At 35.7% G+C, this 27,541-nt stretch overlaps 1 pseudogene; it reads right to left on the reverse strand.

Annotated features, from left to right (window-relative positions):
• Positions 1-6,801: 6,801 nt before the first annotated feature.
• Positions 6,802-7,504, reverse strand: LOC142840499 (large ribosomal subunit protein eL19-like; annotated as a pseudogene).
• Between the last annotated feature and the right edge of the window lie 20,037 nt (positions 7,505-27,541).

Here is a 27,541-nt window from a genome sequence, read left to right on the forward strand (position 1 = left end):
CTTCATGCAGCTATGATTGGTAACTAAAAGAAATGACAATGACCTGTGTTATTTTGGGGGTGTCTGGATATTCTTGACTAATAATTTTTAGGGAGGTATCCTACCCCAATACTAAATATTTTACTTAATAAAGCATGTTTTCTATTGATGCTTTAAAATGACTTTCATAGACGAGCATACAAAGCAATGGATTTGTTGTGTCTTCAAACATATGTCTCATACTTCATTCTCACTTGCTTCTCCCTCACACTTACCCCTTCAATGTCCTCCCACCACCAACTTTGGCGGGTTCCCTTCCTTCCTCTATGTAGACCCTTAATCTACTTTCTTATCACATGTATTCCATTACCCTTTCTATTTTCTATCTCTGTTAAGATCTTTTCCTCACTGCTCATGATCCCCAGTCTGGTTGTCTATAAACATTAACATTAATCTATAAATATATTAATACACACATGTAATTTTAAATTTAAATTCCACATTTAAGAGAAATATGCAGAATTTTATCTTTCTGAATCTGACTTGTTTCACTTAACATAATATTTCCATTTGCATACATTTTCTTATGAATATCCTGATTTTAAACACTTTCATTTATTATTTTTATTTATGTGTTTATCACGCTTGTGCGAGTTTATATGTACCATGTGCACGCAGTTGCTCGTGGAGGCCAGAGGATTTTGGATCTTCTCGAAATGGAATTATAGCTAGTTGTAAGCTGCCTGATGTGGCTGCTATGAACCAAACCCAGTTACCCTAGAAGAGTAGCACATACTTTTAACGACTCAGATAACTTTCCAGTATCAGGATTTGATTGAGTTTTCTTCATGGCTGCATAAACTCCATTGTATGTATGTACCATATTTTCTTTTTCCATTCATGTGTTGAGATCTAGGCTGGTTGCATGTCCTGTCTATTTTCAGTAGCAAAGTTACAATCATGAGTGTGCAAATGTCAATGCAGGTGCTTTCTTTTATGTTTGTCAATGACGATGCTTGTCTTCCTCACTGCAGTTATTACTGATTTTTTTTGGTTGCATATGCAATAACACTTTTGGTGGTAAGAAGAGGGCGTGGTAATCCTGTATATGCATCACTCTGCCATCTGTGGCATGAATGGATTGGTGGCATCCCTAACATCTCCCTGCTAGAGAAGAACTCAGTTCTAAGAACTTCTTTCAACTTTTAGACATTTTTAAAGTCATGAGAATTTTACTCCATCTTCTGACTGGTGGGTTCATGTTTCTTTTCTCATATTCAGTTTTCTAACATTATACTGTTTTATAGAAAAATATTCACAAAACCAATTCTGGTGGTAGTTATATATTCAATTTTGCATATCTTTTGAGCGTTGAAATCTTCTGCAAGGTTGTTCTTTGTTTTCCACTTGTTTGTTTAGTGGTACAATCTATTAATACTTTAGATCTCCTTTCAGAATGTATTACTATCTTGTTTCTTCCTGGATCTTTGTTTTTTTTTCTTCTTTTTTTTTTGAGACAAGGTCTGAGTGTGTAGAGTCCTGGCTGTCCTGGAACTCACTCTGTAGACCAGGCTGGCCTCAAAGAAATCCATCTATGTCTGCCTCCCAAGTGCTGGGATTAAAGGCATATACTGCTAAGCTTGGCTTAACTTTCTTTTTAGGGACAGGAATATATTGTGCTCCTCCTTTGATAAAGATGGGTAAGAGCTATTTTCCACATACAAATGTTATATTCTCCCCAAACGAGATATTTTCTTCTCAAACTTCTTTTTCATCCCAACGTGACTTCTCTTGTTCCTAGAGGAAGATTAGACATTTTACATTAAGTATAGAGTCTTTACTAAATTTGGACATGAAGAATTGAATAATTTTATTCCTAATATATTTTTTTATTTTTTGATGTAATCATTGCAGTGTATATTAAACAAACTTGGTGGTAAATAAAATATGTGAGTGATATTTCATGTATTTGTTATATATTTAATATTTTCTTCTCTGAGTATTAAAATGTTTTTGGAAACAAGGAAAAGAAACCCAACTTGAACTTGTTTTCGAAAATAGGAACTAACTGAAAAAAATGTTATGATGGGGGTCAGATAAGGAACAAGGGAAGAATATGATTGAGATAGACTTAAGAAATAGCTTTTACCCTAGGGTATTCTCTTTCCTATCTCACGTCTGTTTTTTCCTGCATATCACCTTCAATGAAATATGCCAAACCCAACCACAGATTATTTCACAGTTGTATATTTCTTATAACTTTAGCTTCTAGAAAATGTATACTTTTTAATTACTAATAAAAATTATTTATAAGAGAATCAATAATTAGCCCAGCTTTTGTCAGGTATCTTTTTCTGAACCAGTTAAATATTGCCAGAAGGTGGGATTACATGTTAATAAATAATTTCATGGTTCTGGAGCTTCCAGTCCAAGAATAAGCAGATTGAATGCTTTGTGCCTTTAGTGAGGGTTCTCAATGACAATGGCAGGGAAAACATGTTGAAATAAACTGAACACATCATGACCCAGGAAGCCAAGGCCAGAGATGATGGTTTTGCCTCCAAAGATATGACTACCTACTACTCTTCCCAATAGTCCCATCGTAGGGACCAAAATTTTGAGACTTGGACCTTTGAGGACATTCAACAACCAAACTATAAAATTGTGTACACTGTGGTAGTTTAATACATACTTAAAATATAAAATAATTTAATCAGGAAAATTGACATTGTATATTACCTAAACCATATATTTTCTATTGATAATAAACTCCTTTAAAATAGCCTCATCTATCAATTTGTATACATATAATTTTAGCAAAGAAATTTCAGACTTCTTTTTGAAAGGTTAGAATTCTAAGCAGTGTTATTTTTGTCTTTGAATTCAAAACATCTTAAGAAACAAGAAAAAGAAATAGCTCTGCTAAAATAAACTTTTACGCACACACCTTTTTTCTTCTTGACAAACATTTTCTAGCTGCTTCTTGGTAAGCCTCTTACATAGTAATACTCAAAATTTAAGCAAGGAAAAATATTCATAATCCTACTTCTTTATTTCATCAAAGCAATAGCAAGCCACACACAGTTTGATTTTATATATGTATATATGTATGTGTGTGTGTCTGTATATTATATATCTATATATACATATATTTCCTGCTTTCTCCTGTAGTATGGATCTCTTGTCAATATATACAGAATACCTTTTTGAAATTTGGTGTGGAAAGTCCTTCTGTATTTCTGTTGCTTTCATTGGTTAAATAAAGAGACTGCCTTTGACTTTTGATAGGGGAGCCCTTAGATGGGCGTTGTAGACAGAACAGAATTCTGGGCAGAAGGCAGTGTGGCAGATGCCATGGCTCTCCTCTCCAAGACAGACGCTGGCTAGACTCATGCTGGTAAGCTACAGTCAAGTGGCAATACATATTAATGGAGATGGGTTAAACTAATATGTGAGAGTTAGCCAATAAGGGGCTGGAGATAATGGGCCAGGCAGTATTTAATTAGTACAATTTCCATGTGGTTATTTCGGGAGTTAAGCTAGCCCACTGCTCCTTGTACTACAGAAATCTTTTTTATTTATACTGTTAAAATACAATTTGGATATCATAGAGCAATGGACACCCACTTGAGAGGTTTTATTGATACATATGGTATAGCTATTTTGGCTGAAGTAAAGTTATTGATTGATAAGGACTAAGGCTTATTTGGGAAGGAGGTTTTTTGGAATTCTCCCTGTATGACTTAGGACTCAGAAATACATAGGACAAACTAGGGTTATCTAGGATGAGAAAATGCCTCCATCAAACTTCTCTGCAGGCCATAACTAATCATATTGATATAGACAGTCCTATCACACTGTAGATGGTTCTATCCCTGGGCAAGTGGTTCTGAGTTGTGTGAGAATGTAGGCTGAGTAAGCCATGTGGAGCAAGATACCAAGCAGTGTTCTTCTAAGGTCTGTGCTTCAGTTCCAGCCTCCAGGGTCATGCCTTGACTTCCTGCCTGGCCTCTACCCATTACAGTTGTAAGCTGTAATATGAAATAAACTCTTTTCTCTCCAAGCTGGCTTTGGCCATGATATTTGTCAAACAATAGAAACAAAACTAGGGCAATAGGATATACACACAGCCTTTTTTCTGATGATTCAAGTTGATTTGCCTGTATATAAGCTAATTTGGTGGTTGATTATATGCAATTTTATACAAGAGTAAAAATGTATACCAACTTTTATACCAACTTTTATAACAAATTAAAACTTTAGTGATGATGATGCTCTCTAATAGGTCCATTGTTGGGGATAATTTCTTCAAAATTAAATGTGCAAGTTATGGAAAAGCCATGAAGTGATGTCACCACTGTTTTCTTTGGTAGTTTTCTGGTAATGTCAAGTACCATGACCAAATACCTTGTAGCTTCTTTTGAAGCACTACTAGCTGAAGCTGGAGAAATTACATTGATTTCAAAGAGTTTGCCCAAGTTATTGAGTTATTCAACGTGGTTTGAAATTCATAGACAAATAGTGCAAAATGCACAGGTTTTACCATCAAGGGAAATTTGGACTTATAAACTGAATTAGGAAGTGCTTCTCTTAATATTTTTCTGAAAGACTTTATATTTCTCTGATTCCTTCTGTATCCTTTGATATGACTCATATCAAAGAAAGCCTTCCCTTCAGTTCTCTATTTTGTCTGATACTGGAGATGGAACTCGGGCTTTATGTTTGCTAGGCAAGCACTAGCACAGAGTCATACCCCTAGCCTTCTGTTCTCTTTGTAGTAAAGTTTAGAATTTACTCAAAAAGATATAAATCTGTTTGTGCTAGTATTAGCAATACGAGCTTCAATCACCAGAGAAGAGGGAACCTCAGTTGTACAATTGCCAAGGCTGGTGGGAATAAATACCAGTGGAGCATCTTTTTATTATTAATAATTTATGGGAAGGACCAAGTCCACTGCAGGTGGTACTGCCCCTGAGCAAGTAATCCTAGGTTATATACGTTATATAAGAAAACAACCCGACTGAGCCAATTAGCAGCATTGCTCCATGGTGCCTTTTTCAGTTCTTGCCTCCAGGTTCTGGCTTTGAGTTCCTGCCCTGACTCTCCTTGATGAAGAACTGTATCCTGTAAGTTGAAATAATACATTTCCTCACCAAGGTGCATGGGTTAGTGTTTGATCATCGCAGAAGAAAGTTAACCAGAACATTATTCAGATGTTAAATTTCTGTTAGGTTTCATAAGTTGTAAATTGTTTTTTAAGTGTTGTGTCTCATTTCACATGGTTCATTTCATCAACAGACATGTAATGTATTAACAGTTATTCAAATATTCCATTATTATTCCTTTAATATCTATAGTGCTGGCATTACTTTTATTTCTAAAATTACACTTTTTTAATATGTGTATGTATCATGTTAATGGAGTGTTCAGAGAGACCAGAAAAAGTAGTTGAACTTCCTGAAACAGACGTTATAGAGGGTTGTCAGCCTCCATATGGGTTTCAGGAACTGAATCCTGTGTCCTTTGCAAAAGCAACAAATGCTCTCATTTACAGCCTCTTACCTTTTATTATTCTGTTTTCTATTACACTGATTTCCTCTTTTATTTTTGCTTTTTGTCACCATCTGCAGTTTTTTTAGGTTTTAATTCTCTATGAAGGTATGAGCATTATAAAATTGTAGGCTTCCTTCTAAAAACTGCTTATAGATATATACTTTTTAATTATAGCTTTATTTTCAACATATATTTTAAAATATTTTCTAATTACTTTGAAAGTTTCTTCTTTAATAAATGGTATATTTAGAAGTTATGTTTTAATTTTGAAATATGTACAGTTTTCCGGTATATATTAGTGATGTCCAAATAAATTCTCTTGTATTCAGACAACAATTTTGTCTGTTTTCTAGGTTTTTAAGATATACTATGACTTGCACATGGTGCAGGATATCTTGAGAAATGTTACATGTGTGATTAACAAGAATGTATTTTTTCTGCATTTGTTGGGTGCAAAATTCTATAAACGTTAATTAGGTCATTTATTATGATGTATGTGTATTTGAATGTGCTGATAATTTCAATTTGGTGTTTCAATGGATATTTTTGTAAATATATTATCAGGCAATTTATTTTGAATTTTTTCTTCTGGTATCTTTATTTCTTTTGGCTCAGAGAGTAATTCTGCATTCCTAAAATATTTGGGGAGTGTTTCTTCTGCTTCAATTTTCTTGAAAGCATTTTTTGGCTCATCTATATTTACCTGATTATTATATAAATGCATCAAGACTAACAGCTGATTTGACCTGATGGTTTGCTTTGCTTTGCTTTGCTTGAACTGTCTTTTGTTTTCATTACTGCTATTTATTTCATAAACATAAAATATTTCAAAGAAGATTTAGAAGATCCAAATATACATATGTATATATACATATATGTGTGTGTGTGTGTTTGAAGAAATTAAGAATGTCACTTTTCAAATTTTCAAGTTTCATAGACCAAAAATACATTAACAGGAAGAAACAAAACTAGGAAAGTACATTGGCACATCTCCCTTTTGAATATTCTGAGCAACGAGAGGTAGTTCTTGCAACCAGTAGCAGAGTGGAAGTTCACACCTAAGTATTGTAAGAATATTTCAATGTTTGCTTGAACTTTGAATAAGGAATCACAGATTGGGCTTTTGAAAACTTCTCAAGACTAGGAAGTCAAAGAAAGATAGATTTTAGATAGACTTTATCTATAGTGCCTACTCTATTTGGGAATGCTATTTCAAAGCTGAAAGGCCTTAATTATGGACATTCTGTGTACAGCCTTGAGTAGGGCATTTCAGCTAAAAAAATCCTGATATATTGTTGAGACATAATGGGTGTAGCTTTTCTGATATTTCTTTTTTAAAGCTTGTTTTATTTTAATGACTGGTCCACCTGAGGCCACACAAAGCCCTCTATGTCCAGACATGAGTGAAGCTTTCTTTATTTCTGGGTCTCTTCCTCCTTGAACAGTCTTGATGACCTCCTCCTTCTTGGCCTGCAGGGGCTCCTCCTGGGCTTTCGTGTTTTCTTGGTTTTAGACCTATGCGTCTCAACTTTGTCAGCGAGGAGCTTCTTGTGGGCCTTGTCAGCCTTTAACTTACAGATATGCTCCATAAGAATCCGCTTGTTTTTGAAGATATTCCTTTAAACCTTCAGATACAGTCTATTGATAAACATGGCGGTCAATCTTTTTGGATTCAGGTATTTCCTGAGAAGTCTGTGCAGGATCCGCATCCTTCTCATCCAGGTCACCTTCTTGGATATTTGAGCTTTGACAGTACCCATCTGCTTCCCTATGTCCATAGCCTGCCCTTCTTCTGCCGAGATAATTTTTTTTCTGGCATCGAGCCCACATCAGCTCTTCTTTGATCAGCTTCCAGATCTGATGCCAGGTGTTGGCATTGGCAATTTCATTGGTCTCATTGGGGTCCAACTAGACCTCCTTTTTACCAGAGGATGCTAGAGGCCAGCCTCTTTCATAGCCTGAGCATACTCATGGCTGCAGACACAGCAGCGAAAGGGGCTTCCCTTATATTTCTTTGAGACACAATCTTACAGTAGAATTCCTGGTCCTCCGGCTCTTACAGTCTTTCTGCCTTTTCTTCTGCAATGTTTCTGAGCCTTTTTTGAAGATGCTATCTTGTAGATTTATCTGTTGGACTGAGCATACTTTCATTTTGGCCAGTTGCAGCTTTCTGTAATGGTCTCTATCTGTTGTAAAACTCAGCTTCTTTGATGAGGACTGAAAACTACACTTACCTGTTGACAGAAGAATGAATTTTAGAATGCAGTTAGGAATTATGCTTTTCTAGTAAAGTGCCAGTAGGAGATTCTTTTCCCATTTCTGTTACCTCGATTCACACTCTCTTCTTTAATAATTTGTTGCATGTGTATACATTACATTACACATGCATGCACACATATATACATACATGCAAAGTGTGTATATATACATATATAGTTATAATTATAGTTATACTACTGCTTCCACTTTTGTTCTTCTGTATATGTGTCAGGAGCTGAGCACATGGGATTGGAAAACCTATATGGGAGTTCATCCCTGGAGGAAACTGATTCTCCCTTTCTCTGCTTCATTGATTATTACCTTCATCTAGGGATGGGACAATTTAGATTTCTCCTGCCTGTGTTGACATGTCAACTGGTGCTGTCCTTATGGTGATCTCGTTCAGGCAACTATATATATTGTTACGAATTCATGAATGCTGTTTCCCTGTAACATCTAGGGATACTATTTAGCAGCAAATATCCTGGGCCTGGGCCTCTGGATCTTGAATCTTTCTACCCCTGTTTCTGAGGTTTTCCCCAAGCTGTGTGTGTAGGGACTGTATTGTAGGTGCACCAGTTGAAGTTGGTGACCCCAAAGTTGTTTTCTCTCTTCATACTGGTCGTTTAACCAGTTATGGATGGCTGCAATAGGCTTCATATGTTGCCAAAAGAGACATCACTGATGAGGCCTGAAACTACACTTACTTACATGTGGATATAAAGATAAATATTTAGACTTTATTTTCGTGTGGGTATAAATATAAATATTTAGAATAGTGTCATAAATTATATTGGTTTAGGAAAATGGCAATAAAAGGTTCTCCTCTTGGGTCTATTAGCTCTTCAGCCAATGGTAGTTGGATCAGTTTACAGTACCGGATATAAATTCCCTCTTGTTGAGTGGGTCTTAAGTCCAGCTAGACTATTTGTCAGTCACCTCCAAGATAAAAGTGCCACATAACAGGTATACACATGCAATAAAAATAAATGTTAAAAAATAAGTTTACTCTTCAATGAAATAGAAATTTTCTTTATTATTTTATTTTCTATATTCATACTTTTATTTCATGAGTAGTTTATTATTTGAACATGTATGATATTAAGAATTCTGCTCTGTATATTTTCTATATTTTTAGCTCTTTCCTCAAGCAATTTATTTAAAAGTTGCCAGTCTTCCACTAATTTATGAGAGAGGCACTTTAACTAACTTAAATGTGGGGCTACCCTTTCCCCACTAATTTAAATAGAAACTTTTTATCATGTTTTAAATTTCCCTGATAAACTAATATTTTAAACTGATTCTCTAATTCTTAAGGATAAATTTTTGAACTATTTTTGCCACTTCTGAATCAAAAAAGATGACTAGATGTGTAAGTATAATTCTCAACTATTGATTAAAAGTAATATTCCTAGTGTTATTATTGTTTATTAAATTTTTAAGTTTACACTAACAGTGGGTTTCATTAAGCACTTTCTAACATTTGTGCTATTGATCAACAATTCATTAGTATGTTATATGTTAAGAAAGACAAGAAACTGTTAAAAAGTACTGGACAATTTGGGATCAGTGAGATGGCTCAGTGAACAAAAATGCTTGCTGCAAAGACTGAAAAATTTAATTTTGATCCTCCAAGCCCACATGGTGGAATGAGAGAACTGACTTTCGCAAGTTGTTTTCTTAGCTCCACATGTGCACAGGCACACATGTGCATCATTCATGCACATGTGTGCATACATTCATGCATACACACATGCACACACAGGCATTAACTGAATGTACAAAAATATTCTAAAATTCAGGCCACCTTTCCTCTTGAAATTAATGTTACCTCTCTTTTGTATCTTATTTCCCATCTCTTCTTTAGATTAATATTGTAGCCCAGTTTAACTTGGAACTATGTAGCTTAGGCTGGCCTTGAGTGTGTGAATTCGCTTGCCTCAGCCCTTCAGGTGTTACCATTACAGGTGTGAGCCACCATGCCTGGACTTAACATCTATGCTTTTTTATTGTTAGTCACAATATTTTAGTTAGCTGTTTAAATAATAGACTTCCAATGGCTGGGGGTGTAGCTCAGTTGGTAGAGCAACCACTTAGCATCCACTTAGGGCCTCATCAACTGAGCACGATGCACATGCATGTAATCCCAGCAAGCAAGAGGTGGAAGCAGAATGATCAGAAGTTCAAAGTCATCAGTTTCATAATAAATCTGAGCCCAGCTAGGGCCTCTCTCAAAAAAGAAACTCTCATATATATTAAATGTAATTGTTTTTCTTTTGTAATACGGTTCTGGGATAGAACCTTGTACATACTAAGCACGTTCTCTGTGAGCTAACTCCAGTTCCATTTTTTCCTTGCCATGTTGAGAATCAGACAGAACCTTGCACATTCTAGCCATTTGCTCTATCACTGAGCTACACCCTTCAGCATCTCATCATTCATTTTCAACATAACAAAAAAGTTCAACGATTTTTCTAAATGATTAAAAACTGAACATAGGATTGGGGGTAGCTAAGCCAGTAAGGTGCTTGTTGCACAAGCTTGAGTACCTGAATCTGGATCTCCAGCACTAGTATAAATGCTGGGCATGCCTGGAAGTCTACCTGTAATCTTGGCACTTGGAGCCAAAGGAAAGATCCCTGGAGTATGTTACTAGCTAAGCTAGCTGAGTCTCTAAGTGCTGGGTTCAACTGAGAGATCATGACTGAATATATAAAACCAAAAGCAACCAAGTAAGGTACTTGGTAGCAACCTCTGACCTCCAAACACATGCACACCTGTGCACACCACACACCAGTACACACCTGTACAAACACACACACACACACACACACACACACACACACACACACACCACATAGATACACCAGGGAAATGCACCTTGTTATAGATAAACTGATTCGTTTAATTTTTAGAAATGTAAATTTTAAAGCTTTTTTTTTGTATTTAATAGAAGTCAAGAATGTTTGTGTTGCTGCCTCATAAGTAACATTTTTGGCCAGAGTGCCATTTTATAGGGAAGCAGGGTTTATCAACTCATTGCACTTCTGAACCAACTGGGAGGTGTCCCTAGTCAAGACAAACTAAATCATCATCTCTGGGTATTGGTTTAAGTAGTTTCAAAAGTTCCCCAGAAGATTCGCTAATATGCAGCAAATATGGAGAATTATTGAACTAAAGGTACTTCAAAACCATAAACTGATTGAAAACTATTTTGTAAAATGATACTGAAGTTATAAAACTATGACAGGGTATTTATCGCGGGTCACAGTTGAGTTTTTGCTTCTTCTCTGTGGCCCCCTTGAAATTTGTTGGTAAATATTCTGCAGGTGTTTTTCATCTTTCCTTAGTTCTGTCCTGAGTACTTTGAAGGAAGACAAATGGCATTTGTTTACTTGAGACTCCATTATATAATTAACAATAAAGTTATCAAAACTATGAATACCATTATCTCCACCTAAAATCTGTGTAGGGCTATAAATGCAAAATTTTTGTTTACATTTTATTCAAGTACTTATGGATATCTACTCTTTTCAATAACATAAATTTTGGCTTTGGTGGTTTTCAAAATATATGTCTAGATATGACCTTACCCTTATAAATCCAGGCCCACATGCTCAACTGCCTATTAGTATTGCCTCCTGGTAATATAATGGGATTCTGTAACTTAATATGTCTAAGAGAGAACTTTTGATTTAAGTGTCTAAATTCAATCTTCACTTAGTATTTTCAATTTCAGTAAAGGGTACCTGCGTATAACTTTTCCTGGGGAGACACAAAACAATCCCTCCAGATAGGTCACTGACAGATCAAAGAAATTATTCTGTCCAAGTCTATCTTGTTGAAACAGTGAGGACTTCTTTTTTTGTTTCTAGCAGGAACATTGGGGGATTACTAAACAGCCACATTACTGAAAAAGTTGCACCCCAGTTCTGCCAAGAAGACAAGCTCCCAGTGGAGTGTCTTTGGTGCTCAACATTCTCTCGGGAGTAGAGCGGTGTTGCCAGGAGTGATTGTGTTTCTTTGGCACAGAATTTTAGGTTAGATTAAAGGCCATTTTCTACAGCTCTTCGAAGAGGCTGCAGATTATACTATCTATACTAAATATAATCTCTATGTATCTAAAACACCTGATTAACCTAAAAATAAATATGACAAACATATAATTCTCAATACCTATCTAACACCAGGGATCCAGCGATGGGCAGGAAAATACAAAGGACCAGCGGGGCCTGCCAGATTTATACGTAAACATTAGCCTGAGACGAACATGCCCCCCCCCATTGGGCTGGGCTTACCTTACAATCAACAAAGCAGGAAAAAACAGACTTACTTTGTACATTGCTTGCTTAATTTTTACTTTCTTTGAAATTACACATAACTTTTAGGAATTCTAGTTAGTATATATTTTAGTAAGAATGAACCAACTACTGCTAGAATTGCATACTTCCTCTCTCATTTCATTGGTTAGACTACCTTACATGCCCACCCTAAAACAGTTTCTATCTAGAGAAATGATTCTTACTAGAATTCAGGGGGTTTAGAAGGAACACACTGGCAGTTATCCTCCATAACTACATGGTGTGACTTTTGCTGAGTAATTTGGCTAAGAACATGGAAAAATCCATGTCAAATGGACTGGAAAACTTTCTCCCTACTGACTAGCTTTCATAGTGTTGGAAGGTGTTATGCAGGAAGCTGAGAAAGAAGTCTCCATTATTTCAATCATCTTACCCAGTGCTAGATTCTGAATGCAGCAATACCAGTCTTGCAGGGAAAATGTGCCCACTGATGCAATAGTGACATGACTGTTATAGGTTAACTAACTACTTTCTGATTTGATATGAAGCTAACCTCACAGGAGGGAATTTCATGCCTGGTACTGTAATTTAGATCAAGATCCCATGAGTAGGGAGATTATAGGCCCAGGATTAAAGATGCTGTTATTATTTTAGCACATAGTCATGCTGTCAAATTAATTTCTAAATATTTAAATTTATAGTCATATACTTGGGCTACTCTCAACCTTGATCAGAGAAGCTTCTCTTTTTATTTAATTGTATCTTTTAATTTGGGAATTATCATTGCATCATTTCCTCTTCCCCATTCCTCCCTCCATACACTCTTTTTTCCCCATACACTCTTATATACTTCTCCTGTTCTATTTCAATTCAGGGACTCTTCTTTTTCATTAATTGTAGGCATATATTTATATGTATATACATATATATTGCTAAATATAACCTGCTCAGTCTGCATAATATTACTTGTATGTGTGTTTTAAGGGCTGAATATTTGGTATTGGATAACCAATTGGTATATTTTTCCCTGGAAAAGACTATTTATCTTGCTCTCAGCATTCCTTCATTGCTTGTAGTTTTTTTTTCTGTAGGGTGGAGGCAAGGTATCTTCTGGCATTAATAGGAGACAAAATCTCTTAGCACCCTAAGGTGATGATCCCTACGCTTGGGTACAGGAGTGGCTTTGTAGGTGTATCATTTGGGACTGAGCTCCACAGCTCTGTATTTTGTGTGACTGTGGTTCTCTATAGTCTCTGTCTGTTGTGAAGAAAGGTCTCCTTGATGAAGGGTGAGAACTATGTTTATTTGTGGGTATAAGAATAAATACTTAGAGTTTGGTTAGAAGTTTGGGTGGTTTTGTAAAGTGGCCGTTGTAGGTTCTTCTCAAAGATCCATGGCTCTACTAGCCCTGGGTAGCTGGTTAAATTTCTAGTACCAGGAATGTTTTCCCTCTTGATGGCCAGGTTTTAAGCCCAATTAGAAAGCTGATTGTTGCCGCCAGGATATGCTAACCACTACTGCACCCTTGTGGTTCTCATGCCACACTGATCTTTTTGATGGTTCTTTGACATTATAGCTTGGTAGGACTATTGTTTGCTTCCCGTCTTTCTTTGGAAGCTTACAAGGCACCTTTTAGTACCATGAAAACTAGTTCTAATGGAGGAGGTCTTCAGGTCAGTTTCACCTCAGGGCCCTCTGGTCTCTGTGTCTGAAGTTTATGGTGTCTTCTGTGATAGAGGCTTACCTTCTACCTGTGTAGAGGAAGTAAGAATAATAGCAATTTCCTTTTATGTTTTGGGAGACTATTGGATAAGTTTGAAAAATAGGGCTTTTCATGACTGATATTGGGGTTTTTGTTAGGTCATCTTTGGCTCTTGGAGGCTGCATTGACAGTCCAGATGAAAGAATCTAATTTAAACTGTATGTGTATATACAGTTTATTTATATTATATATTTTAAAGGAAGAATGTTAATATAATTACTAAGATTTTTTAAACTTCCTTAGAACTATTTTATCTTTCTTTCTCCTTCTCTTTGTATTTCTCTCACCTCCTTAAATAGAACTTCTGCATTTTTCTATTTTTATGATCAGATCATTTATACCCTGATATTCTCTTTTCTATTGTTTTTCCATTACTCCCCACCCTAACAATGATCTCTTTTTTACTTACCTGGAACCTACAGTCATTCCAGGACATGCATGAGTAAGAACACACAATGTTTGTGTTTCAGGGTCTGGGTTATTTCACTGGGTATGGTCTGTTCTAGTTTCATCCATTTATGTGCAACCTTCTGGATTTCATTTTTCTCTATAGCTTCATAGTATACCATTATATAGATGTACAACGTTTTCATTATCCATTCATTGGTTGAAGGCCATTTAGTTTGTCTCCATTCCCTAGCTTTTGTGAAAAGAGCAGCAATGAACATGACTGAGCAAATGTCTGTGGAGTGGTGTTGAGTCCATTTGGCGTAGCCAAGAAGTGATATAGGTGGAAGAGTAGATTTATTTTTAGCTTTTTGAGAGTGTTCCTCACTGCCTTCCATTGTGACTTTACCAGTTTGCAGTCCCACCAACAGTAAATAAGGTTTCCTTTCCCCTCACTTTTTAGAGTATTTGTTCTTGGTTGTTTTGTTTGTCTTTCTTATTCTGACTGGCTTAAGATGTAATCTCAAAGTTGTTTTAATTTTCATTTCTCTAATAGCCAAATACACTGAACACTTTTGAGATATTTCTTAGCCATTTTTATTTCTCTTGAGAAATCACCTTTCATATCTGTGGCCCATTTTTTATATGGGTCATCTGTTTTATTGACTGTTTTTTTTCCTTTTTTTATATTTGGATATTAATGTTTTGTCAAATTTATAGCTCACAAGTTATCTTTCTCATTCTGTGGGCTTCCTCTTCATCAAATTGATAGTTTCTTTAGCTGTACAAAAGTTTTTTAGAAGTCCTATTTGTCAATTGTTGACCTTGATTCTCAGGCAAATGGAACTCTATTCTCATGAAGTTCTTTGATGGAGGAAGGTCATTGGTTAAGTAATAAAGAAACTGCTTGGCCTCATAGGTTAAAACATAGGTGGGAGGAGTAAACAGAACAGAATGCTGGGAGGAAGTGAGGTAAGACGCCTCAGACAGAGGCCATGCTCCCCTCTCCCGGGCAGACGTGATTCAGTTCCAACCCAGGATGGAGGTAGGCTAGAATCTTCCCGGTAAGAGCACCTTGGGGAGCCTACATACATTATTAGAAATGGGATAGTCCAGGTGCGAGAGTTAGCTGAGAAGAGGCTAGATATAATGGGCCAAACAGTGTTTAAAAGAATACAGTTTGTGTGTTGTTATTTCGGGTAAAGCTAGCTGGTGACAGGAGCTGGGACAGCAAGAATGCAACCCGCAGCTCCCCACTACAGTTCTTTCTTACACCTATATCATATATAGCACTAACTTTGTTTCCTTCTAGTGATTTTGGTGTTTCAGAATTTGTGTTTAGGTCTTTGATCCGTTTGGAATTAGTTTTTATGCAAAGTGATAAATACAGGTCGAATTCCATTTCTCTGCATGTAAATATCCAGTTTTTTTTTTCTTCAGCACCCTTTGTTCTTTTTTTTCCAGGGTATGTTTTTGGCATCTTTGTCAAATATTCAGTGGCTGAAGTTATGTGTATTTATTACTGGATCTTTGATTTTGTTCCATTAGTCTACATGACTGTGTTTTATTACTATGACTTTGTAATGTCTTACAATCTGTAATGGTAATCCCTCCAGTGTTATTTTTTTTTGTAGTTGTTGAGGGCTTTTCTTGGATATTCATAATCTTTTGTGGTTCCAGATGGGTTTTAGGATAGTTTTTAATACATCCAAGAAGAATGAGATGGGAAGTTTGATTGGGATTGCATTGAATCTGAAATTTGCTTTCAGTAACATGATCATATTCAAATACTAATTCTACCAACTCATGAGCATGGAATCTCTTTTCATATTTTAGTATCTTTCTAACTCTTTCTTCAGAGGTTTAAAGTTTCTACTGCAAAGATCCTTCATTTCCTTGATTAAGTTTGTTCCTAGGTATTTTATTTTCTTTGAGGCTATCATCAATGAAAGTATGCCCATGACCTCTTTTTCAGAAGGTTGTTGGTGTATAGAATAGCTATTTATTTATGTAAGTTGACTCTGTAGTCTTCCATACCACTGATTTTTAAAATTGTTTTTAAATGTTTTCTTTAATTTTATTTATTTATTTATTTATTAAAGATTTCTGCCTCCTCCCCTCCACTGCCTCCCATATCCCTCCTCCTCCCCCAATCAAGTCCCCCTCCCTCATAGACCTTTTGGGATCTTTAATGTATTGTATCATGTCACCTGCAAATAGGGATAGTCTTGACTTCTTTCTCTATTTGTGTCTCTGTCTGTATTTCAATCACAGTACTCAAAAGTAGTTGAGATAGTGGATATCCCTGTCTTGTACCTGTCTTCAATGTAGTTTCTTGAAGATTTTCTTCATGTAGGATTATATTGACTGTGATTTTCTTATATATACCTTTTATTGTGTTGAGGCATGTTCCCTTTAGTACTACACTCTCTAGTACTTTAATCATGAAGGCATGTTGGATTTTGCCAAAGCTATTTTTTTGCATTTGTTGAGATGATGGCATGTTTTTTGTCTTTAAGTGAAATTATGTTGTTTATTATATTTGTTGACTTGCATATGTTCAACCATCCTTGCATTTCAGGAACAAAGCCATCTTCGTTACAGTGGATGATCTTTTTGATGTATATCTGTACTATCTGTTTTATTGAGCAGTTGTAAATCTATGTTTGTTGGGAATATTGGCCCATGGTTTGCTCTTTGTTGTATCTTTACATGGTTTTGATAATAGATCGACAATGGCTTCAAAGAAGGAGATTCATATTCTTGACCACCATGTAAGCATTTGTTCAATTTATCTTCTTTCTCCTTAATTGCATCGGGCTGTCTGTTTCTATGATGAAGTGTATGATTGTTCTTTTAAATTCTTTGTCCTGGGGTTATCTATGTTATTCCACTTGGCAACATTTCTATAGGTCTTGTAGGCTTAGATAAATGATACTGGCTTGATATTTTATGTTGTTTGTAGATGAGATCTGGGGATGTGAGTTTCTTTGATTAGTTATTTGATATGAACAGAACAGGTTGGGGGAAGCATAGAGGCTGTGTAGGCTGGTTAGGTTTAGAGTGTGAAAATGGCTTACATGAAAAGAGGTCGGGTAGATGGAGGAAAAATTGGAGAGACCTCATACAAGTAACTTAACAGCCCACTCAAAAGCACTATAACAAAAAGAAGAAATCATATGCAAAAGAAGTAGATGCAACAAGTAATCAAACTCGGGATTGTAATCAAGAAAATAGAAACAACAGTAACAAATCAAAGAACCAATGCAGCAAATAGTTGGCTATTTGAGAAAATCAGTAAGATTCACAAACCCTTATCAAAATTAACCAAAGGGCAAAGAGAGAACATCTAAATTAACATCAGAAATGAAAAGGAGATACTGAAGAAATCCAGAGAATCATAAGGACTTAAAAGAAACTGTAGTCACCAAGTTGGAAAATATAAAAAAATATAATTTTCTAGATAGGTACCACCTACAAAAGTTAAATCAAGATCAGATAAGCAATTTAAATAGAGCTATAACCTTTAGTGAAATATAAGCATTCCTTAAAAATCTGCCAACCAAAAAAGCCTAGTGCTGAATGGTTTTACCCCCAAATTCTATCAGACTTTCAAAGGAGAGTTAATACCAATATTCATCTAATTATTCCACAAAATAGAAACAGAAGGAGCACTGCACACTTTGTTTTATAATGCCACAGACACCTTGATACTCAAACCACACAAAGATCCAATAAAGAAAGAGAATTCCAGATCAACTTACCTTATCAACATAGATGGAAAACTAATCAATAAAATACTTCAAATACACAAAAATACAAATAAAAATAAAAATGCATCAGAAAAATTAGCAACTATGATCAAGTAGACTTCACTCCAAAAGTGCAGGCAATGGTTCAACAAACGTAAATTGATAAATATAATTCATCATATAAACAAACTGAAAAACAAAAAAGCACATGATTACCTCATTAGATTAGATACAGAAAAGGCACTTTAATAAAATCCAACATCCCCTCATGATAAAACTTATAGAGAAGTGAGGGTTACAAGGGACATTCTTCAACAGAATAAAGTCAATTTACAGTATTCATTATCTCAAATGGAGAGAAATTCAAAGCAGTTTCACTAAAATCAGGAACAAGACAAGGTTGTCCACTGTATACCTCTTCAATATAGTCATAGCTAGAGCAATAAGACATCTGAAGAATCAAGGGGATGCAAATCAAAAAGGAAGAAGTCTAAGTATCTTTATTTGCAGAAGACACGAAAGTATTAATAAGTAACCTGAAAAATTCCACTGGGAATTTCCTACAGTTGATAAACACTTTTATTAAAGTAGCTGGATAAAAAATTAATTCACAAAATGAGTAGCTCTCTTATATATAACTGACAAACATACTGAAAAAGAATTCAGGGAAACCTTTTACAGAATGGGAACTGATTTTTACCAACTACACATCCAATAGAGAGGGACTAGTATCCAAAATATATAAAGTACTCAAGGAACTAAATACAAAGAAAACTAAGAACTCGATTAAAAATAGGGTTCTGGTCTAAGGAGAGACTTTTCAATAGAGGCTGAGAAATGCTTAAAAATGTTCAACATCTTTAGTGATCAGGTAAATGCAAATCAAAACTACCTTGAAATTTCATTTTGTACCTGTCAGAATGGCTAAAATAAAAAAGTGAAAGCTCATGCCAGGGAGGATGTAGAGTCAGTAAGAGCAATGCCTCCATTGCTGATAGGAGTGCAAACTTTTATATCCATTATGGAAGTCAATGTGGCTGTTCTTCGGGAAGATGGGAAACCAGCTACCTCAAGAAGCAACTTTACCACTCTGGAATATACCAAACTGATGCTTCATCCTAACTCAAAACATTTACTTTACCTTGCTCATTGTTGATCTATTCATAATTACTAGAAATTGGAAATAATCTAGGTGCCCCTCAACAGAAGAATGGAGAAACAGAATGTGGTACATTTATACAGTAAAGAATTACTCAGTTATTTTAAAAGAGGCATCATGGAATTTGCAGGTAAATGGATGGAGCTAGAAAAAAATCATACTGAGTGAGGTATTCCAGATACAGAAAGACACATACAGTATGCATTCATTTCTATGTGGATATTATCTCTTAAGTTGATGATAACCAAGCTACAAACTGTAGAACCAGAGTGTAGGTTTAAACTAGAGAGTACAGATAAATTCCCTTAGTAAATGGAATTAGAATAGATAGCTACAGATGGATGGGGAACCTGGAAATGAGGGATCAAGTGGGGAGGGGGACAGAAATGGGATAAAAAGAAGAAATATGAGGACAGACAGCTAAAATTAACAGATATTTGAGGGTTAAAATGAAAACCTAACACAATTTTCCTCAAATATATCCATATATGAAGGCTATCTAAATGCAATGGCCAAATAGCAGAGGGGACAGAATCCCATCTAGTCATATCTTGCACCAAATAAGGATTCCAGTACTAGAAATGGGTTATATCTAATTGAGTTGTTTTCCTGGGAGTCCTATGGGAATCCCCAAACAACCCAGGCTATTGCCAAAAGAGTAGGTTTCTCTCCACAAACTGACAGCAGGTTGCTGTTGCTGAAGACATTATCTACATAATTCAATGAACACTGAGAAGTTAAGCTAGTGCCTACATAGAACCGTTATCTCTAAATTTTAGAGAATTTGGTCAGGAAGGTATTCTGCACACTACCAAAAGAGAAGTGTAAGCACCACGCCAGTCACAAACTTTTTTTTTTTTTACCTAAAATGGTGTCCTGCCTGAAAGATATGCTAAGGCATTGGTGGCATAGTGCTTGTGGAAGTAGCCTACAGTATCTCATTTGAATTAAGGCCCACTTCACATGATTGAGCCTATATCTGACACTTCTTGGTTAACCAAAAACCAAAGACTAAATAACCCAGAGATGTAGGGTAAAACCAAATTGTACTGGTCTAAAAAAAACAGCAAAAACCTATTGATAAAATGATTCTTAATGATATTCTGCTATACTCGTGGATCAGTGCCTTGTTCATTCATTATCAGAGAAGATACCTACAACAGTGCATGGAAACAAATAGAGATCTATAGCCAGACATTATGCAGAGAGTCAAAGACCTTGGAACACCTGTCCCTAAAAGAGATGTCTCCAACAAATCCCACCCCCTCAGAGCTCAGGGAACCCCCTGGAAGAGGAAGCAGAAAAAGAGTAAGAGCAAGAGGAGATGGGGAACACTAAAAAAAGGCCTTCTGAATCAACTAAGCAGGCTCATATGAAGTGACAGAGACCGAGACACAAGCATACGATATGCATAGGTCTGCACCAGGTTTCTGTGTTTTTATTATTGCTTCCAGATCAGTATTTTATGAGATTCCTGAGTATGTGAATAAGTGGGTCTCTGATTCTTGTTTCATCTCTTGGAATCTTTTCCTTTTGTTTATTTCTCTCATCTAAACTCAATATGATGGTTTTTTTTTGTTTTATCTTACAATATTTTATTTTGTTGCTATCTCTTTCAAGCCCATTCTTTCTTATTGAGAGATAGAAAGGAGGTGGATCTAGAGAGAGGAACTAGGAAAAGTAGAGGGAAGGGAACCTATAATCAGGAAGGGGAAAATCTATTTTTAATAAAAGAAAAAAATTTTAAAGAAACAATAAAAAACTGAAAAAAACATGAAGTTGTTAAGAAGGCATGGTGTAGAGGGATATGGGGAAAGCTTAAAGGGGTAATGGAGACTACATAAAATTATATTTTCTTAATATGTAATATGTACATATAGATATTTGAAATTTTCAAAACTAAAGAAAATATTTAAAAGGCTACACACGAAGTAGAGATGGAAAACTAGAGGAGTTATAGGAAGAGAAACTGAGGTTGCATACAGTGGAAGACAGATTTAATCAAAGCACATTATATTCACTACTGAAATTCTCAACCAATAAATAAAAGATGCTCCTATGTTTGATTCAGTGAAGCACATAATTATATAGGAGTGGATTTTAGAAGTTTTGCTAAAAAGGATTAAGGCAGGGTAGACATAGACCAAATAGTTGCTAATTAACTAATCCTATGTCTTCACTAATTAAAATCATAAGATGTCAGCTTTTCAATTTCCATTGAGAATTCTCTCTGTCATGACACCTTGTCATACTGTTTTTCATATATGATACCTGTCTGCTAGGTGTTATCATATGTTTTGTAAGAAAGGAGCTGAATGGACTTAGATAATCTCATTGATAGTTCTGACTGGAAAGCTATGTTGTTGTATATAATGGTTGCAGGTTAACAGAATTAGGGTATTCTGAGTAATATTTCTTATAAACACTATTGTCTTACTGTCCAACATTCTTTCAGTCAGGCAATTGTGACCTAGAATCCCAGTTATACACTTTTTTAAAAATCTTATCTTCCTGAACCTCAGTTTCTGTGCCTATAAAGCGAGATAGTAAAGTTCATTTTAGTGAGTAATCTGAGGCTTAACTGATGACAAGCTTCTCCATAAAATAAAAAAGAATTTTCTTCGAGTAGCTTAGATTAAGAGTGAGCCAAAATTTGAATTCCCCCCTTCTCTCCCTGTGTCTTGCACCTGTCTCGGTTATCTTTTGTGTATAACAAAGGGCTTTCTTTTATATTTATTGGACAGTATGGAAAACATGATATGGTAAAGGAATGAAGAATTTCTTGTCTTAATTTTACCCCAAGAGTCTATGAGGGAAGAATTTATTGAATACTACTGACGTATTCAATAAATTCAAATCCCTAAGCATGTTATTTTCCTATATATGTATGTTACCTCCAAAATTTATGGTGGCTATTTAGTATCTTTAACACTGTTTTTAACCTATTGCTTACTTTCAACAAGTTATTACTACAACATACACCCCCATACCCACAAACACATACAAGCTGGTAAAAGATGGGAAATCTACAGCATCCTAAGGTTGGTTACATTGTCTTCTTCAAGGAAAGTTAACTTAAACAGACTGAATATATACTAAGGAAATAGATTAGGTGTGGAGTTTTTGTTTGATTTGCTCTGTTTTGTATTTTTCAAGAAAGAGGTTTTGTGCAGCCTTGGCTGTCCTGGAACTAGCTTGGTAGACCTGGCTGGCCTCAAACTCAGAGATGCACCTGCCTCTGCCTCCTGAGTACTGGGATTAAAGGCATGCGCCATCACGGCCAAGCAGAGGTGCATAGTTTTAAATGGCTCAAGACATACATCCTATTAATGTGGTTGTGAGGTTTGGCAAAAGTTCATTTTCTGAAGGCAAAAAGTATTTTCAGAACCAGCTAAACCTATAAGATGCACTCATCTCACTGGACACGGCATATTCAGTTAGTTTTAGTTTCATGACGGTCTTCTTCCCTTTCCAATATTTTAATTTGTCTTAATTTCCTCATTTCAGAGATGACTACCAATACTATAGTTAATCTCCTAGTAGTTATATTTTAGATTTAGCTTTAGTGAAGCCTCCAAAGTCATTTATGAGATTAAGAGAATCACCTTTCTTTTTCAGTAACCATTATCTTTAGAAGTTATATTTTAGATAAGTTATGTTTTGCGAAGACCTAGACCCTTTACATACTAGCCCTCATAATTTTAATTTATGTGTTAACTATTATCCAGTTATTTTAGGGGGCATATCTTCCAACCTTACACCAAATTCTGGAGCAGATCTCTTGAGAATGTTCTTTCTTGTATGTTCTGGCTACAAATGACTTCCAAAAAGGTCTCTGACAGCTCAACAGATCAGAGCTTACGAAAGAAGTAACATTGAGCTCTATTCTCTTAATGCATTTGGTAATTGCCCTTCATAGCTTTAGACGTTCCCAGGAAAGTGAATGTACAATCAGTCTTCATTATCTGAAGCTAGTCATTACCTCTATCAACTTTGCCCTGTCCTCTTTCTCTGCTCTCACCTGCTGATTGACCAGTTCACTGTCCATTAGCAGTTTTTAGAAGGGCAGAGAAGAAAAAGGTTGCTACAATTTAATCAGTCTACTTAGGTTAAAATATCAGTTCTTGTAAAATGGCTTCATCAAAGTGCAAGAGACAGATGAAATTAAGAGAGAACGCTCAAATTTTGCCAAGACACATTATGTATTTATTTGATATTTTTCATGATTATCTAACCCTAATGATCATGTCAAACAGGGGGGTTGTCATTACATTTACTTTTAAAATGCCATATAATATTATCCTACTTTAATATGCATACTCTCCCCACCTCTCTCTCTTCTGTTTTGTGTCTAGCTCTCTCTGTGTTTGGAGAGAGTGGTGGGGCAGAGAGAAAAGTACACGCGTTGGTGAAACATAGCAAAACCTAATGGTGGAAATGGAATATATTTCTTATTTCTCTACTTCAAAGGTTCAGGAATCATTATGGCAGAGGTGACAGGAAGAATATAAAAGGCAGAAGTGATAGATTACAGGTCAACAGTGCCTTCTGGACACAACTGGATGGGTACATATACGAGGCAAATCCAGGAACACACTGGAAGAGAAGTAGGAAAACCTGTTGGGGGGGGGCTAACTGCTTTGTTATTGAGCTAGCACCATTTGTAACTGTGGCACAATTTTACTGAGAACACTGGGAGAATGTTCCCATGCAGAATGTGCTTCAAAGCTGTGATACCTAGTTGTTAATGCAAGCTGCTTCTTGGTAGGAATCTTTGCCGAGTGGATGGAGATATCCAGAAAAAGCACTTGCATGGTGAGGTGCAGATGCTAGCTGTTAGCAGTGGGCTAGGTTTTCCTGATGCTAGTAAGGCCTGATGTACTACGGACAGATTCTGATATATTTGCTACACTTCCCTTGTAAGAGAACTTTGAATGTCACAGAAGTAATTGAATGTTTCCTTGCTTGAAAATGAGACCTGTAAGTTGTGTTTTTAAACAAGCTGTCTGTAAAGAGTATATCTCTTGAGCAGACAGTTGTTGTGGGTAACTAAATTTAATTTCTAGAGAATGTGAGAGGTAATATACACCATACCTAAGATTATCTTACTTAAGGGGCAAGGAAGCTGTTTGATTTGAATTTTCCAAGTCTATAATCACTGCCTGAAAAATGCTCTTGAGGAGAATGACTCCCTGGTATTTTCTACCTGACCTTGTTTAGGCTGAGGGAAAGTCTTTCAGTAGAAAATTGCTGGTGTTGGTATTAGGAGACTTAGGCATGCCAACAAATTGTGAGAGCCAGAGGTCCTAGCTCCAGATTACTGGATTCTATCTGTTAAGTATGGTGTGACCTGGACAGCAAGGCATAGAAGTAGTAAGGACATTCATCACTGTGCAAACAATGGAGAGGAAATATCCCTGTTGTTTGATTTCCAGTGAAAAATCAGAGACTAAGACTTGAATTCTAATGCCATTCATGACTAAGTACCCACAGAATTTGTGCTGGGGGGTAACAGAGAAAATCATTGCAGAGTCTGAGTGAGATGCTCCATGGAAAAGCTAACTTTGGGGAATACATTAGAGAGCTATGTACACAGAATGATGCAGTACATTTTGTTGTACAATATTTGTTGTGTCCTGGGCTATTCAGATCCCAATATAACTTTAGGGCTGAAAGGATCATTAGAAAACAACCTAGTCCATACTTTTCTTTGTAGTTTGCATGTGGTTTTCATGTGTATCCCAAGGAATCATGTGCTGTAAACTTGATCCCAATTGTGAAATTAAGAAGTAGTAGGACATTTAGAAGGACAGAGCTGGTGAAAAATAATCTGGCTGTTTCAAAAAAAATGAAGACATTATGTCATCTAAAAAAATTAGGTCATTCCTTACCTCAGAAAGAATTGATTTAGCTCCCATGGAACTTTAGTTCTCTCATAAGAGGGTGGTTAGAGAAAAGTGAGACTGATTCCTGATTTCTGCATGGCTTCTTGTATTCTCACATGGTCTCTCCTGTTGATAAGAATTCCCGCCATACACAGATCTAATTGACATGGGAAGTAGAAAAAGACAAGATCTCCTGAGTAAATTAGGAGTATGGGGACCTTGGTGGAGGGTTGAAGGGGAGGAGAGAAAAATGTAGAGCTCAATAAAAATCAATAAAAAAATAGAAAATAAGGAAACAGAAAAAAAGAACTCCCACCATGATAATGTATTGTAAGAAAGCAGCCCTCATCACAGGATGGATCAGTGGGATTGATAGTGAGCATTAAACAATCCCCAAAGTGAGCTAAGTAAATACATTTCCTGTATAATGTGCCAAGCTTCGTGTGTGTGTATGCATTTGTATACTCAAGAATGTTTGTGCATGTGTGTGAACAATAAAAGTACCTAAATACATGAGTCCTGCTGGTGTTTTTTATTTGTTGAGTGTGCTGAGAGTTGTTTAGGTCCATCTATTCTGTTACCAGATTACCAGATGTTGAATGGGCATGGCACAGGAATTTTAGATAGTGCACAACCTATGAAGAATTCTTACGTAGCAAAGAATCTGTAAGACAATCAGATCTTTTGCATTGCCAAGAATCACTCCTTCTTAAATTTCTACTGTGTGTCAGTATGTTGGAAACATGCCTCTTGAGAATGTTCTACGAAATATTTTTATACTTGTGTTAATTGCTGCTGCATGTTTATTCATAATTTTTTTGTTCATCCATCTAGGAAGATTTAATCATTACTCCTATCAATTTTCAGAGTATGCTTGAAGCTGAAAAACCAGAAAAAGTTGAATATTATTGTGAAATGCAGAGACACCAATTTAGGGTACCTTTTTGAGGCAAAGGAAAGATCTTGACTTAACTTCAAGCATATGTTTCAACACGTACTACATATAATATTTTATTAGAAAACACAATCATTTCCTTCAAGGAGATTTAAATTTTTCCTTCCAGCTTAAAACTGTTTTTTTTATTTCCATATATTAAATGTTTTATTAGTAAACATTTCTGACCCATTGTGTACATATTCAAACAGTTATTTTGTCACTATACTACTTTGGGTAGAATTCACACTGCGGTTCAAGACTAATTGCTAAATTTCCTTTTCATATATGTATAACCCACATGACATGAGAAAAACAGTGCATGTAGTTTTGAATTATATTTTTTAGTAAATATGCAACTGTCTGAAGTGATGGAATATTTGTATATACACTATTATTTCCTGTATACTAAAATGTGAAATATGTCTTTGGTTCAAGAGTATATCTTTATGAATATACAAAATGAGCATATTTCAAATGCAAGAAAATTAAGTTCTTTGACAATCTCAGAAGCTTTATGTTATATATGCCCTCCCTTTTTAACCATGTCTAATAGAGAAGAATGTTAATATTTTCAACCCTTAAGGCTACACATAGATAATTCACAGAATAAAATATTATGTGTACTATATTAGGTCTTTATCTAGACATCCTTTAGATAATTGGATATAAATTATTATGAAATATAATAATGTTAAAGTTTATTTTAAGCAGGAGTTATAACTGGATATCTTCTGTTGATTTTGGAGTTTCCTTTCAAGTCTATTATATAGTATATATCTTTAAAATGTGTATTTATACTGCACTCTGTGTTGTAAAATCCTGCCATGGTTGAACTGAAATTCATTGCGTAGATGAGGCACACCTGCCACATATGTTCCTCTTTCTCCACTTCGATGCAATTTAAGGCATGCACCACCAGATATGGGAAACATCTTCTTTTTTAAAGGAATTAATTGAGAAACTCACTTTTTATTTATTTATTTGTTTATTCATTTTTATTAATTTTATTGAGCTATAAATTTTTCTCTGCTCTACTCCCTGCCTTTCTCCTCCCATTCAACCCTCTCCATGGTCCCCATGCTCCCAATTTACTCAAGAGATCTTGTCTTTTTCTTCTTCGCATGTAGATTAGATCCATGTATGTTTCTCATTGTTTTTTAGATTCTCTGGAATTGTGATTTTTTTAGGCTAGTTTTCTTTGCTTTATGTTTAAAAAACACTTTTGAGTGTGCACATATGATAATTGTCTTTCTGGGTCAGGATTACCTCACTCAATGTTTTCTAGCTCCATCCACTTGCCTGCAAATATCATGATGTCATTATATTTTTTTCTGTTGTATAGTAATCCATTGTGTAAGTGTGCCACATTTTCTTTTTCTTTTAAACACTCCCTGGCCCATTAGTTCTAACCTCTTATTGGCTAGCTCTTACATATTGATAACCCATTTTTAATATCCCTGTAACACCACGAGGTGGCTTACCAGGGAAGATCTTAACCTGAATCTGTGCCTGGTGGGAGAATCATGGTGACTGCCTGACTCGGCTCCTTGTTTTTTTTTTCTTTTAT

The sequence above is a fragment of the Microtus pennsylvanicus genome, chromosome X (genome assembly GCF_037038515.1).
Source record: "Microtus pennsylvanicus isolate mMicPen1 chromosome X, mMicPen1.hap1, whole genome shotgun sequence".
NCBI lineage: Eukaryota > Metazoa > Chordata > Mammalia > Rodentia > Cricetidae > Microtus > Microtus pennsylvanicus.